Source organism: Sciurus carolinensis, chromosome 4, assembly GCF_902686445.1.
Source record: "Sciurus carolinensis chromosome 4, mSciCar1.2, whole genome shotgun sequence".
NCBI classification, from domain to species: domain Eukaryota; kingdom Metazoa; phylum Chordata; class Mammalia; order Rodentia; family Sciuridae; genus Sciurus; species Sciurus carolinensis.
Genome location: NC_062216.1, coordinates 133,656,864 through 133,672,426, shown reverse-complemented (window position 1 = coordinate 133,672,426; position 15,563 = coordinate 133,656,864). Strand labels below are relative to the sequence as shown.

The following is a 15,563-nucleotide window of genomic DNA, read 5'->3' as shown; positions in this document are numbered from 1 at the left end:
AAGATAAGATGAGAATTGAGTAACAATGCATTTCTAGACTCTTAAATATTTCTACACTTGTCTTTCTATAAATATTTTTTGGTAATTTTCTTTAGCATGAATATGTTTCAGAGAAAAACATTTAAAGGAAGTTCATATCCTCTTAGAGTATTTCTTAGTTTGATAAGAATGCTTTGAGGTTGAAATATGACTTAGCTAAGTTTCAGTATAAACATCTGCCTGAGGTTCCCTTTTTTTCTCCCTCTGTGGAGTAAGGCTATTCTAATTTGACTAAAGCAAGAGACAAGTTCTCACTGTGTTCTCTGTCAAGTTTCTTCAGTGCCTCTGCTCAGGTGACGTCAGAGAATAATTCATATGTTTTAGCAGTTGCACTACCACCTTCTCTGTGGCTAAGCAAAGACCTTTGTACAGACTGCAAACTGTGTGCAGGAAAATCAGCTCTCATGTGGAGAGACCCAGAGAGCTAGTGTGGAGTTACCATGGTAACATACCTTGCTCCTCTGCTCTTAAGTTTTAGCCCTGATGGAGACTGGGGAAGACTAAAAGGCGCCTGCTGGGCTATTCCACTGCCTTAAAAAAAGGCGACTATCTTCTGCCAGTTTATCATGACCCATAACCACCTGCCTTATATTTTTCATGACACAGTACAGCATGACATATTCTGTTAATGTTTACTTCCTTATAATCCTGAGACATATGTATCACAGAACTACATATTTATTGAGGAAACTGAGAGAACCAGAGTTAAATAATTGCTCAAGTTCACACAATAAGTGAAAAAAGTGAATTAAACTCAGTTGGTCCCACTTCTTCATAACAGCTTTTAACCTTTGATATACTTTAGAATATCCACACCACAGTGATCCATTGGTGATTTTAATTAGCTCTTTCCAGTGTTTCTGGAATATGGTCAAAGTTTGAGAACCACTGTTTTATACTTTGGTATTTCTTTTTTGCCCCCATGACATCTTATCCCTGGCAAAGTGCTCAGGGTGAAGGCCTCATTTACTCTCATCACTCTATCTTGGAATATTGGCACCAAAATTCTCCCAACTCCCACTGCTTCTTCCAGACCACTGCTGCACATCCTTCTCTCTGTAAAATTTGAGACATAAGACGTTCATTTATACTAAATTCTTACTATCATCACACTAAGACCTCTCTAGCCCTGAGGACCCAGGCCTTGCCCTAGAGTTCTTGAATTTCTCACGCTTGTTCCCAAAACTTCCTTACCCAACTCTATTCCGCTGCTTTTAACAAAAGGCTTATGTAGACATATTCTGGGCATCTCCTTCTCTTTGATCATAGCATTTTCCAACTTACCTCTTAAACTCCGCACTATTCCTACTACTAAATTTTCTCTCCATATTTATCATGATTTCCAGGTGTCTCATCATCTTATTCTTTCAGCTTATCACCCCTAATGCCATCCTGTTATTTCTTTGTCTAGTCGGGGAACCAACAATCCCAAACATGTTCACCCCAATATCATTCATACTCTCCTCTTAGGATCCCCCTAAGAGCTAACTTAGCAAAGGGAAAAAAAAAAAAAAAACTCACTTGAGCTAACTTGACAAAGAAAAAAACAATTCGTTTCTACTAAGCAGAACTACAGAAAATAGGAAAGCCATGCTAGTGAGAATCAGCACCATGTTGTTGCCCAGTTACATTTTAAATCTTAATTTTGAGCAGTAGTTCTTATAAACCCTTTGCAGTCCTCCGGCCACCTACAGATTTTGTCTCCTGTAGTGCAGCTTTATAAAACAGCTCACCAGACACCAGTTGTCAGGGTCTTCATTTGTGACTCAGGGTTTCTGTTCCTTTTGACTGGAGTATCATCTCACTTTTTTAAGGCCCAACTTGTATAGCATCTTTTCTATGTTGCATTTGCTAACTTCCCTAGGTGCCTCCTTTTCTCTTTGTTCTTTAATTTCCTTCTCATCCATGTTTTCCTTTTCCACTAAACTGTGAAGCAGAAGTTGCTGGGATTACAGGCAAGGTGTCACCATGCCAGACATGGTGGGGGAGTTCAATACCTCACTCGCTTTCTTTCCTTCTTCTTCTTTTTCTTTTTCTTTCTTTTTCTTTTTTTTTTTTCTTGTGGTTCCAGGAATTGAATCCATGGGCACTTAACCACTGAGACACATCCCCAGCCCTTTTTATTTTTCATTTCACTAAGCTGCTTAGGGCCTTGCTAAGTTGCTGAGAATGGCTTTGAACTCACAATCCTCCTGCCTTAGGCTCCTGAGCTGGGGGGATTACAGGCGTGGGCCACCGTGCCTGGCTGATACCTCACTTTTAACGGACAGGTAATCCAGACAGCACCCTCAAAGGAACATCAGAGTTAAACTACATTACACACCGAATGACCTAAACAGAAATTTACAGAACATTCCATCCAAGAGTTGCAGAGCACACATTCCTTACAACAGCACATCTAACCTTCTCTAGTATAAATTATTAGGGCACAAATTAAGTCTTGACCACTTCAAAAAACAAAATCATGAATCTTTTCTGATTTCATGGAATGAAACTAGAGAACAAGAAATCTAATTAAGAATGGGTAAGTGATCCAAATAGACACATCTCAAAAGAAGAATACAAATGACTAAAAAATACATGAAACATACTCAGTGTCACTAGCCATCAAGGAAATGCAAATCAAAACTGCAATATGATGTTATCACACCTTAGTTAGAATGACTATTATAAAAACAAAAGAAATGATGGTGAGGGTACGGAGAAAGAGTAACTCTTATATATTGTTGATGACAATGTAATGTAAGTATGACAATGTAAGTATAGCCACTATGGAAAACAGTATTGAGGCTCCTCAGAAAAAACAAAAAATAGACATATCATATGATCCAGCTATCCCAATTTTGGATATATCCAAAGGAAATGAAATCAGCATATTGAAGAAATATCTGCATGTACTATTTACTCTGGCACCATTCACAATAACTAAGGTATGGAATCAGTGTACATGCTCATTAGCAGATGGATGACTAAAGAAAATGAGGTATGTATCTATAATGGAGTATTATTCAGCCATAAAGAAGAATAAAATCCTGTCATTTTCAGTAAAATGGGTGAAACTGGAAAAAAGTATGTTTAGTAAAATAAACCAGACACAGAAAGATATTGCATATCTCTCATATGCATGATATTCAAGCAAAATGGCATGATAACACAGACCCTATGAGGAAGATTAAAAAAAAGCCACATGAATGTAGGATAAACGACTACTAGGGGTCAGAAAAGGTTGAGGATGGGGGCAATGGCAGGAAAGGCTGGTTGGATTTGATTATCATAGGATGTATGCACTGATAGAATTATTGCACCACATGCTATTGCTGTGTAGAATTAGTATGTGTTAATAAAAATCATGTTGTTGACAAAGAACTTACCTGAATGAAACCAGTTATTCTCTTGAAGAAGAAAAAACAAAATAATCAAATAATCACTCCATTATTTTTTATTATTATTATTTTTGTCTATCTTTTAATTTTTTACAGGCTGCATTTTGATTCATTCTACACAAATGGGGCACATCACTTTGTTTCTATGGTTGTACATGATGTAGATTCATACCATTCGTGTAGCCATACATATACATAGGATAATGATGTCTGTCTCACTCCAACATTTTTCATACCCCCTACCTCTCATTTCCCTCTATATAATCTAAAGTTCCCCCATTCTTCTCTCATGCCCCACCCCCCACCCCCATTATATATCATTCTCCACTTATCAGTCCCCCCACCCTCCATTATTTTTTAATAAAATGGAATGACTTAAATGTCAAGAACTTGTAAGAGATCTTTAGAAAAGTGATGAAGCTCTCTGGTATGTAATTTTTAACCACCTTTCTACTTTCGATATCAAATGTGAAGTGAAATGCATAGGTTCTGTGCTATCACGCCATTTTGCTAAAAAACCATGCCTACTCCCTCAGGCAGAAATCATTTCATTCCTTTTTTTTCCAAGAATTAGTCCATAGTTGCAAATATCAGTAAAGCATTTGTTAAATATGAGAAAAAAATGAACTCAATTTGTAAATGTATACTTTCATATTTCAAAAGAAAACCCACTTAAATAATTTTCCCACATTGTATTTTGAATTTCTGGTCTTCATTTAAAAAGTATACTTGCTTTAAACAATTTCTTCTGATATTAATTATCTGAAGATAATTTTGATGGCTAAATTTTAAAATCATTTAAAATTCAACCTAGATAAATATACTTTATAAATAAATATGTAGAAGTGAATAAAATGAAGTAATAGGTTAATGGTTGTGTTTATGGTCTGCCTCCAGGATATTGATAGTGTTGCTAGATTTAGTAATTCACGAGTTAAACTTGATAGGTTTTTCAAATTGTGCGTATCTGAATACTTACATTACAGAAAAAAATTAGGATATAAATGGTCAAAGAGACAGTATGGCCAATACACTCCAATAGCATTGAATTCATGTGTATGCCATTAAAGTAGATACATAGTTTTAGCTTAGTTGATTTCGTATTTCAGAGAAGGAAATCATTCTGTACCTTCTCACAAAGGAAATTGTGGTTTCAACGACAATGTTTCTATTCCCTTTGAACATTATAATTCTCAACTGCTTTGTTTTGTTTTCTCCTTTTTTTTTTTTTAACTTAAGCATCCTTTAAATGTCATTATCTGTGTCTCAAAGGACTTTTAGAATTATTTAGAATTATTTGGTATATTAAATTACACACAGTATATCTTGAATAAAATAAAATTTTAAAAAGTGTTTACACTAGATTTGATCCTCAGCACCACATAAAAATAATTAAAAGGTACTGTGTCCATCTACAACTAAAAATAATTTTTTTAAAAAAGGGTTTTTAAAAGCTTTAATTCATTACCATTATTGAGTAAAATTCTTTGTCACTGACCTAGAAGTTCCATCTTGTCTTTCAGTATCCTTGAAATTGTGGCTAACTTGTTAGCCTGAAAGTAAGCTAAAATCTCAGATCCTTCAGAATTCTTGAAATGAGACTATTCAAATATATTTTCTTTCCTGTCAGGTTGGTTTTGGAAGGGGAGTCATTCAAGAATATGACTATTTCATCTACACTGTTGAATCAACTGAAAAAAGTTACTCATTACATTCACTAATTCTTTTAATTTCTCTAAGACCTCTAGTAGCATCTTTATTATATTCCTGACATTGGTAACTTTTTATTTCTTTTTTTTTTTTTCTTTTTCTTTCTTTCTTTCTTTTTTTTTTTTTTTGATTACTAGTAATCAGTTCTGGATTCCGGCCCTCCACCTTGCCCTCTCTTTTTGGATCAATCTTAATAGAAGTGGGTTACCACTTTTATTACTTCAGTGTAGGTAGGCTCAGCCAGGATTCCTTGGGATTGCTGGTTACAAGGAGGCTTAAACCTTTAGTTCTAAGTCAGTTTGAGAAAGCTGAAAAGGGAAACAACCAGATGAGAAACCAAATAGGAAATTTACCAAGGAGTAGCGTCCGAGGTCTTTTCAGACATAAAATCAAAGTCAACAAAGACAAAAGTCATGACACATTATGAACAAGTAAGTTGTTACTGACATTTGTCACCAACCAGAATACAACTTACAACTTTACTAACAGGTATGGAGGTGTACAAGTCACATTTTGATTTAAAATATAAAGATCAGGAAAGAAATTGACCTGAAATCTATACTATTTATATATTTTTTTAAAAAGATACTGTTTCTGTTGAGCATTTAGGATATGCCAATATTAAATCACTGATAAACATGATTGACAGGCTTGTGTTGCAATTAAGCCCAAAGAAGCAGACTTGAACAAGAAGAACAGTGTTGAACCATAAGCTGTTTCATTTTCAGTTTCACTCTTTTGAGGTTGTTTTCAGAGAGAGAGAAAGTATGTTAGTTGCACAAAAACTTATTTACAATGACTTAATTACAACGAGGTACAGTTATTCTAAAAATAGTTCCAAAGGTAGCAAAAGGAACCCAGACCAGTGAAGCAACAATCTGATGTTATCGTTATTTCAAGCCCTCTCTCTATTCTTGCTTCATTATCATTGGTATGTGGCCTTCCCATTCATGCTTTTCATCTCAGTCAGAAGACAGCAGTTTTATCTATGCTTTCACATCCATGCTTCAGACATAAAGGAGGAAGGAAGGCGTGGTGGTGCCTATATTTGAGAGAGGATACACTGGGAATAGCTACCTTCTGCTTTGCATAGTAGGTAGAAAAATGGAGTCACTTCAGAAAGTTATTCAGAGAGGATTAGGAAATGTGGCCAAGGCATATGTTATAGACTGAGCTGTGTTCCTCCAAAGGTATGTTAAAACCCTAACCCCTTATAACTGGGAATGTTTAGAAATGGGAGCCTTGAAGATGTAATCAGTGAAGATGTGGTCATTAGCATGGACTTTGCCCAGTATGACTAACGTCCTTCCAAAAGGAGGAATTGAGATACAGAGAAGAAAATGCTGTGTGAAGACAGAGTCCTCAGCAGGAAGAGCTACGTGAAGATGGAGGCAGAGGTTGGAGTTATGCTTCCCTGAGGCAAGGAATTCCTGGGGCTACCAAAAGCTGCAACACCTGAGAAACATCCCTCTTAATGAGCATGGTTCAGCCAAGACCTTAGTATTGAGGTTCTAGCCTCCGGAAATGGAAGAGAATAAATTTGGTTTTAGACACCCAATTTATGTTACTTTGCTACAGTACCCCTAGAAAATGAATACAGTATCTAGCCCAGTATTTGGGGTGTTAATACCTCAGTGCCAGAACTTTAGATGACAGCAACATAACTGAATCTATTTTTCCTTGGATATCATCCTGGGAAGTTAACAAAATAAGTATTACTATTACTAGCAAGAAATCAGAGTAGAAAGAGTAAAGAAATAATTACACCCAAGTATAGAGGTTTTAAAATAAGCCTAGTACTTTCTTCATTGTATTTATAAAAATACTATTTTTTCTTGTTTTTAAGTTATGCAATCATAGATCATGCCACATTAAAGCTGGAATTATAAACTAGTTTTAAAATTAATAAATGTTACATGCTTGAGAAAATTGACTTTTATAGTTTTGTTTTTAGAGTATGAACAATAAATTTAGCTTTAAGATAGATGTGGAGTATAACTTTTATGCAAAGACTCTGTTTGACATTAAACACCAATTGTTGATACCGTTAAATATTTATTTAAGTCCTAATAATTATATATAAATGAAATTAAGCTGGAACCAAATGTATGCATATGTATACACTGTGTGATTAGAGTACAGGAAGGTGTCATGACAAGGGGAGGAGGGGCAAGAATAGAAAAGTCGGGAGAAGGTCTTCAGGAATAAAAAGAAAAGCACTGAATGAAAAGAAACTGAGAAAAAATAGTGTCCCACAGAGAAAAGCAATTAAGCTGGGGGTGTAGCTCAGCAGTAGACTGCTTGCCTAGCATGCTCAAGGCCCTGGTTTGATTCCCAGCGCGCGCGCGCGCGCACACACACACACACACACACACACACACAGAGAGAAAAGAGGAAGAAAAAAAAAGTGACAGTCCATAATAAATTGAAAAATATGGAGCTGGTTTCCTGAATTGGAAAATTGCATTAAGAACTGTCAGTTTTCATTAAAGTACAATAGCGATAATAACAATCCTAATTTAAAATTCCAACAGGGAAACTTCTGGCTTGTGGTTCTGCATGTAAGGACTGTGGAAGTCACCACTCCATCCTAATAACAAGGAAAAAGCTGAATAGACTGAAAAATCAGCAACTCTTTTTGGATCTGTTAAAGAGGAGAGGACGTGGAGTAATCTGTTTACCCCAAGGTTGAAGAGACAGGCAAATAAAGGGACTCATCTCACTAGAGCAGAGAATCATGAAAAGAAGCTGCTGCAGGAATCAGTGCCAGGGTAGGAAAACCTGAACTGTAATTGCTGAATTCCTGGAGGCTTAATGTGAATAAATTCAAGTTGAAACCTTCAGGGGAAACCCAGTCAATGGAGGTGCTTCCCACATTTTTCTGAGTTTTATCTCCAGGAGCTGCTCTACCAGTAAATACCAGAGGAAAATCCCCTCATGTTTCTGGCAGGGGGAGGAATAAAACAACCGTTTTGAAATATCCCAGAGCACTCAGATTTTCTTAATAAGGTCTGCCCTCAGCAGAGACTATTTAACCGAAAGCCTCACCTCCTGTAGTTTTGTCAGAGCCCAGCTGACCTGAGGAGAAGGAGGCTACCCAATCTGAGCCCACTCTAGCCATCCTGTGGGGGTTTAAGGAGGCTTGAAAAGGGAGGGGGAACTGAAAGGTGCCAGGGAAGTTCATGTCCAGAGACATTTACTGACTAAAAGACTGAGACCTAACCATCAGATGACAGCGCAATTCCCTTCCCTTGTCACCTTAGTACCCCATTACTAAAGGTCTGTTTACAGGCTTTCCTTTTACCCAGTACATAAAGTCATGACTGGCTATCAGAAAAAAAAAATTGCATGACATACTTAAAGGCAAAAAACAAACAAACAAGAACAAAAAAGAACAACACACACACACACACACAAATGATTTAAAGAGGCAGATTCAGATCAGAACCAGGCATGGAAGGGATGTGTGGATTAATGTACTAAAGGCACTACTGAATAAACTAGACAGCATGTAAGACAGATAAGAAATGAAATCAGAGAGATGTAAATCATAAAAAGGAGTCAAAAAGAAAATGCCAGAGATGAAAAAACTGTTTCATAAGTGAAGAATGCCTTGGATTGACTTATTAGTAGACTGGCCACAGCTGAGGAAGGAATCACTGACCTTGAGGGTATATCCAATAGAAAACTCCAAAACTGGAAAGCAAAGAGAGAAAAGACTGTAAAGAACAAAATAGACCATCCAGGGACCATAAGGTAACTACAAAAGTCGCAATTATGTGGAAGAATACCAGAAGAAGAAAAAGATAAACAGAAAAAATACTTGAAATAATGACAGAGAATTTCCCCCCCAGATTAATGTTAGACATCACACCACAGAGCAAGATGACAGAGAAAATGGGGATTTCTGACCCAGTGACAAGAAAACATGAGGACGGGGCCAAGGATTTCACACAGGGAAAACTTTCATTGGGAAATTTTACCTTAAGGAGAGGGGAGGCAGTACTGAGGGAGGGAGATCAGATTGCTCCCAGACAAGGAAAGGGACAAGCCTTTTACCAGGCTGCTAGGGTGGCTAGGATCTGGTTGATCATTATCTCTGTTCTGGTTTTGCCTGATGGTTATAAAGAAGTCCTTATTGCTTAAGGGCGTCGTCATCTGGTTTCTGTGAGCTGATTGCTCTTGCCTAGGGGGCATCCTTAGTTCCCGGTCACAGGGTAGTTGCTGAGCAATCTCATCATGGGGTGATCTGCCTGCAGGTTCCCCTGTTCCTGGAAGCTGAAGGCTAATGACTGAAGGCTTCTATGGGTGGCTCCCACGGCTCTGGAACAAGACTCTGTAAAAGCAGCTGTAAAAGCAGCAGTTGAATGTCCCTGCAAATCTTGAAAAATACCTATACTCATTCAGTGTTCTCAGTCTCTAAAGGAGATGAGATAGGTTAGGTATATGGAGGGCTAATAAACTTGTATTATCTGTTTTAGATGAACACTCCTTAAATGATTAACATGCCTATATACACAGCTGAGCAGCAAACTGACCCAAAGTTTAAGGTAATAAAGGAGACAGATAAAAAGGTAAGGCACAGATGCTGAGCTTTTATCCTACTTTTAGTAACACAATTGAGCATCTGCAGGCTCAAGGGAAGAGGCAGTGCTTTTTAGCAAAGGCATCTTCTCTAAGTCCCTATTATAGATAGGTGCTCAGGCTCATTCAGCTTTTATGGTACTTTGAATTGGTAATAGGTCATGATTTAACACATTGGGAGCATATCTGCCCTTTGTCCCCGTGATGGTCACTGACTATCTCGCAGGAAACTCATGAAATACCAAGTAGGATAAATGCCACTAAAACAAAACAAAAAACTATTAAAATAACTAGACAGGCTTATCATTCCAAACAAAGGAAAATCATAGATAAAGGACAAATCCTGAAAGAAACCCTTCTAAAAACTGCTTCTCTATGAAGGAGGAAAGATAAAAAAATTTATCTAACTTCTCAGAAACCAGGCAAGCAAGAAGAGAATGGAGTAAGATAAAACATCAGAAGGGAAAACACCAGCCTAGATTCTGTACCCTGTGAAATTTTATTTTCAAAAGTGGAGGAGAAAAAGACTTGGTCAGAGATATAAGCATTTATTACCAATGGACAGACCTTGCAAGAAATGTTAAGAAAACAATATAGGTAAAATTCTCAGATCTGGTTCGTGGATGTGGCTCAGTGGTAGAGCGTTTTCCTAGCATGCAGTGAGGCCCTGGGCTCAGTCCCTGGTACTGCAAAAAAAGAAAACACAGAACACTTTTCAGATCTTTACAAAGAAAGAAAAGCCTTAGTAATGTATTTGGTTATGTAGGTACACATATTCCATATGCTGATATATGAGAGAAATGAATGACAGTAATGATGGGAAGGATGGACGACAAAAATTAAGGTCATTTTGTAATCAGGTGATCGTTACCTATGAAGTAAGGTAGTGTTATATGGAAGTGGACTTGGATTAGTTACAAATGTACATTGCAAACTCTAGGGCAACCACTAAAAAAAAAAATAAGAAAAACATATAGTTCATATGCCAAGAAAAGAGAAAAAGTGGAATCATAAAATTGTTCAATTAAAAACACAAAAGGCAAAAATTTAGTTGAAGATGGAAAACAAGAACAAACGTGTCAGATCTAAGCAGGGCTGGTCCTTAGGCATTTTTACCTTTGTAGGTTCCTTCTGCTATAAAAACATTAAAAAATTATATAACTGCCAATAAAAAAATGAGTATAAACCATGACGAATCCATGATCATGTTTATTATTATTATACTCATCTTTCTTATATATATAAGAAATAATAATATATATAATATATACATATAATATATATATTAGTTGTAGGTGAACACAATACCTTCATTTTATTTTTATGTGATGCTGAGGAGCCAACACAGGGATCACATGTGCTAGGTGAGTGTGCTACCACTGAACTACAACCCCAGTCCCATCTTTCTTATTTTAAAAGAAATTAAAGCATTTTCTTGGGTCTCTAAAAATATTTATGGGTCCTAGGCTCTTGCCTATCCTGCCTGTGGCATAATATAAACACCAAGCTGAGTGTAGACCCTCGGCTTAAAAAGAGAGTAGCCAGTCACAAATAAAACCAAAAAAGAGATGAAAGATAGAAACAACAGGACATTGATGAATAGACAGAAGATTTATTTGGGGAACCAGCTCATGTGATAATGGAGGCGGAGAAGTCCTTTGATAAGGAGTTTGCAAGTTGGAGACCCAGGAAAGCAGATAGCCCACCTTAGCCCAAGTCTACAGATCTCAGGATCAGGCAATCCGATGGTGTAATTCTCAGTTCAAGGCCAAGGTCTGGGAAGCTGAAGGGCTGCTGGTGCAAGTTCTGGGGTACAACAACTAGGGGACCTGGTTCTAGCACAGGAAAAGAAGGTGACCTAGCAACAGGAGAGAGAGAATGCACCTTCCTCTGCCTTTTTGTTCTATTTGGGTTCCCAGTTTATTGGACAGTGCCTAATTATGAACATTCGATTCCACAATTCCCAGTATTAGTGATCGTTCTAGCTGGCTACGGGGATTAGTTGTGTAGGTTGATTGACTGAAAATGTTCAAGTTTAGATTTTCCAAGTTTAGTTCACAAATGTGCATCCTCCCACTCTTGGCCAAGACACAGAAACAGAAACTCCTCATAAGCTCTCATTTCACTGCTTTTTCTTAATTATGTCTTTGATTCATAAAATCAGGGTTTTTTTTTTCCTTTGATCCTTTCTTGTGTTTCCTAGATCAATGAACATTGCACTTTGCTTTGACAAGATCGTACTTTTCATACAGGATTTAGAGACTATCTGCAAAAGCCATGCCATTTTGCCGAGGCTGAAAATGTCATAATAGAACAAGCTGCCTTCAGATCCTTTCCATGGTGTTTAGGAACTTGGTATACCTATCAATTCCTTGATAACTTCCAAACCATGTCAAATTTCTTGCATTTCTGCCTGTTTTTTCCCCCTTGAGTACTTAGGGAGGGGAACCAAAATATTGATTAAATAAGTAAAATTCACACTTTCATCTCCAAATTGCAGATATACCATTAGGAACTGATTGCATTCACAATGCTCATTCATTATTGTTCATACAGGAGACCCTTTATCCTAGTTCATAGCAATAGATTATGATACGGTTGAGTCAGTGCTGGAGTCTTCTAGATCCTTCTTCCAAAAGAAGGTGCAGACATATGGAGTAAGAATGCTAAAAACACATTCTACTATTTAAGGATCAAATAAAGTTGCCTGATTCTGTCACCACTAATCTTTTTCCCATCTGCACCTTTCTTTTTAAATGTTTGCCATGTCAGAAAAGACAGCCTGGAAATACCCCAAATAGTGAGAAGCAAATACAGCACACCCAAGTTCCTTCCTCTATTCTTTCTAGCCTACTTTCAAAACATTTGATACATGTGTTGTCTATGGAGATCCCCTCCCCCTGAGAGTTATACTTAATCATATATGCACATAGGGTAATAATGTCCTATTTATTCTACTGTCCTTCCTACCTCTGTACCCATTCCCCTCCCTTCACTCCCCTCTGCCTAATCCAAAGTATCTCTATTCTTCCCTACCCTTCCCCCATTGTGAATTAGCATCCACATATCAGAGAAAACATTCGGTCTTTGATTCTTTGGGATTGGCTTATTTTGCTTAGCATGATACGCTGCAGTTCCATCCATTTACCAGCAAATGCCATGATTTCATTCTTCTTTAAAGTTGAGTAATATTCCATTGTGTACATATACCACAATTTCTTTGTCCATTTATAGGGCACCTAGGTTGGTTCCAGAACTTGGTTATTATAAATTGAGCTGCTATAAACATTGATGTGGCTGTGTCACTGTAGTATGCTGTTTTAAAGTACTTTGTGTATAATCCCAGGAGTGGGATAACTGGGACAAATGGTGGTTCCATTCAGATAAGTGAAATTCTTCATGAATTTTCTTGTCATCCTTGCTCAGGTGCCATGCTAATCTCTGTATGGTTTCAATTTTAGTATATGTGCTGCTGAAGCAAGCACTGAATATCTGATCTTAAAATAATAAGTACTAGAGTAAAAATGGCTTGCATATTACTTGGATAATTGTGCATTACATCTTTCATCTCCACCCCCTCAATTGCCTACTCCATGTCTTAGAAACAGTTCAACTGGTGTTTTATCTTTAATGCCTTTTAATGTGAGTTTTTAATCTAAAGTTTTATTTCTTAATGCTGTGTCACCCCCAGAATTACATACTAATTGCTTAAATTGCCCATTTTAATTTTAATTTCCTTTTTTTTTTTATGTTGGTACTGAGGATTAAACCTTGGGGTGCTTAACCAATGAGTCACTTCCCCGCTCTTTAAAAAAATATATATTTTTTTTATTTAGAGACAGGGTCTTATTGAGTTGCTAAGTGCCTTGCTAAGTTGCTGAGGCTGGTTTTGAACTTGCAATCCTCCTGCCTCAGCCCCCCAAGTCACTGGGATTATAGGCATGCGCCACTGTGCCCAGCTAATTTTCAGTTATTTTAATGCTTTGTTGTTAACATGATTTATTAGGAGGATTACTTCATAGTTCTGATTCTGTCTGTATATACAATACTATTCCCTGATTGGTCAATATCTAAGTTTGGGTTTGTATTTGTGGGAAGTTTTCCGACTTTTTTGTGTCTCTGTCAAGACCTTGATTTTATAGTAGAAACCAGAAAAACTGTCCACATCAGCGAAAACTTAGTTAAAACATATTGGTTCAATGAGTGATCCATTAGGTAACAAACTTGGGATCTTTTTACCATCTATAATATGTGTCTTTGGCTATTTAACTGGACAATTTAAAGAAGCAAGCAATTTCTGGAAATGTGTCCATTGGTACCTAGTTTATAGGTGCATGGCACACTCATCAGGGACCTAACACTAGCAGAGCTTGTACAAGCGAACCCATCTTGTTATCTCAGTCACTCCCACTTTCTTTCTCTGAATATGCTGGAATGGTACCAACATGGCCAATCTGTATTCTTACATAAGAGACTCATGGCTTTTTCTTTTCATTCCGAATCCAAATGAGCTTATATGTATATCTGATTGACTATGTCTCATTGACAAACACATGGTTAGACCAATATCTATGATAAATTATGTAAATAGCAGATATAAATTTGTCTATCATTGCCATCTATCTCATTTACTTATTTCAGTGGGAGTTTATGCCAGCCACACTATATGTAACTGTCCATTTTGTTGACAAATTCCCACCATTTTTTGCTAGAATTTTTTGTTGGCTGACATTCTTTCTGACACAAATTTCTATTTATCAAGAATTGTCATCCCTAAGTCAAGTTCCATATTTTTTTTTTCTTTTCTGAATTTAGAGACTTTTACAGTGGAATACAAGCCTTTAATGTGAGAGGTAAACCATCCTTTGGTGGTGACAGTCTTGACTCTAGGCAGGTGGCTTCCCCTTGTTCACAGATTCTGTGGTCTCCTTTTACACTACTCATTTTTACAGTTTTCTGAATATATCATTTCCACCCAATTAGGTCACTTTGTTAGGCTGCCTGTTTCTACTTAAATGCTTTTCTGACAATGCCCAGATTCTTATTGGAAACTTTGATCTTCAAGTTACTGGAAACTCTCATTAGTGGTATGGTGTGAGCTAGTACTCACTAGAACACTTAGGATTGTAGTTCAAAGGCAATGTGGTAAGTAGCTGGATCAAGAATTGTGAGGTCTAAAAGTGCAATGTTCTTCCCTATTGCACTTCCTCCGTCTTCTGCCAGAAGTACAATTCACTGGGTCTGTATTGTTAAAAGTTTCCTATGTCTTTTAGCTTTGCTTACTCCAAGGTTCCCACTTTAAGAACCCTTCCTTCCTCAGTGGCACCACCTGGGTTTTCTACTCATAATGTTTGTACCAACAATAGGCTCTGCTGGTTCTCATAACAGAGAGTGTCACTGATTTGCCAGTCCAACATATCTCACTCGCCACTGCATGTCTTTTTCTGCTTCATACTGATCAATGTTTCTTGCCCTGGGATCTGGGTTATACTTGGAGCCCAGTATGTGGAAGTCCAGGAAAGCACAGGTATTTATCCTCAAGTCATTATAACATGACCTTACCATGCAGCTTCAGATCTTGCTGGCCTGTGTATCAATGGGAATTTCATTTCATCCTCCAGAAATTATATTGTTCATGGAGGAAAGTTTAATATCAGATTCTTCAATTCTTCCTGCACACCTCCATTAAATTACTTCCCCCTCATCTCTTCCCTGAAAACTTGAAACTGTTAGGTCTACCACATGTATGCTTTGACCTATGTGAAGTGCTAATTCCTGCAGGTGTGTATGGCTTACCCTCTGCAGCAACATGGTGGTGCATCCCGTAGCTCTTCCTTCGATTACCTG

General features: G+C 37.3%; 1 non-coding gene across 1 annotated transcript; it reads right to left on the bottom strand.

Annotated features, from left to right (window-relative positions):
• Positions 1-13,097: 13,097 nt before the first annotated feature.
• Positions 13,098-13,201, bottom strand: LOC124984192 (U6 spliceosomal RNA). Its single transcript, XR_007108645.1, has one exon. It is a non-coding gene; the product is annotated as a U6 spliceosomal RNA (small nuclear RNA).
• Positions 13,202-15,563: the final 2,362 nt, after the last annotated feature.